Source organism: Myotis brandtii, unplaced genomic scaffold (assembly GCF_000412655.1).
Source record: "Myotis brandtii unplaced genomic scaffold, ASM41265v1 scaffold1236, whole genome shotgun sequence".
NCBI lineage: Eukaryota > Metazoa > Chordata > Mammalia > Chiroptera > Vespertilionidae > Myotis > Myotis brandtii.
The window spans coordinates 248,018-248,356 of record NW_005354316.1 but is presented as its reverse complement, the minus strand read 5'-3'; the positions used below and the strand labels follow the sequence as shown (position 1 = coordinate 248,356).

The window sequence follows — 339 nt, the reverse complement described above, 5'->3', positions numbered from 1 at the left end:
CACACGCAGCGCGTCCCGTCTCTACGTGGCCAGGCCCGGGTGTCGGGCAGCGCCTGGCCTCTGAGGTTTGCAGGGTGAGGACAGCGCTGGGCTGGCTCACAGGGGACTGTCTGGGGGTCACGGTCACCCTGCCCGGAGCCGTCAGTGGGAATCCGTGTGACGTTAACGAGAGAGTGAGTGGTTTACAACACACATAGGACAGTGCGATTAGAAGTCCAGACCCGACCAGCCACCCTCAGTGTCCACTGGGCCCGCCCCACGAAACGTGACTGTGGCAGGCAATGCGGGGGCGCAGCAACACAGGCCCCACGCCACCTGCCCAGCTGGCCTCCCCTGCCT

General features: G+C 65.8%; 1 protein-coding gene across 1 annotated transcript in view; it reads right to left on the bottom strand.

Annotated features, from left to right (window-relative positions):
* The window catches only part of LOC102241182 (SH3 and multiple ankyrin repeat domains protein 2), a 68,703-nt gene that overhangs the window by 11,931 nt on the left and 56,433 nt on the right, over positions 1 to 339 (bottom strand). The window lies entirely within an intron of this gene.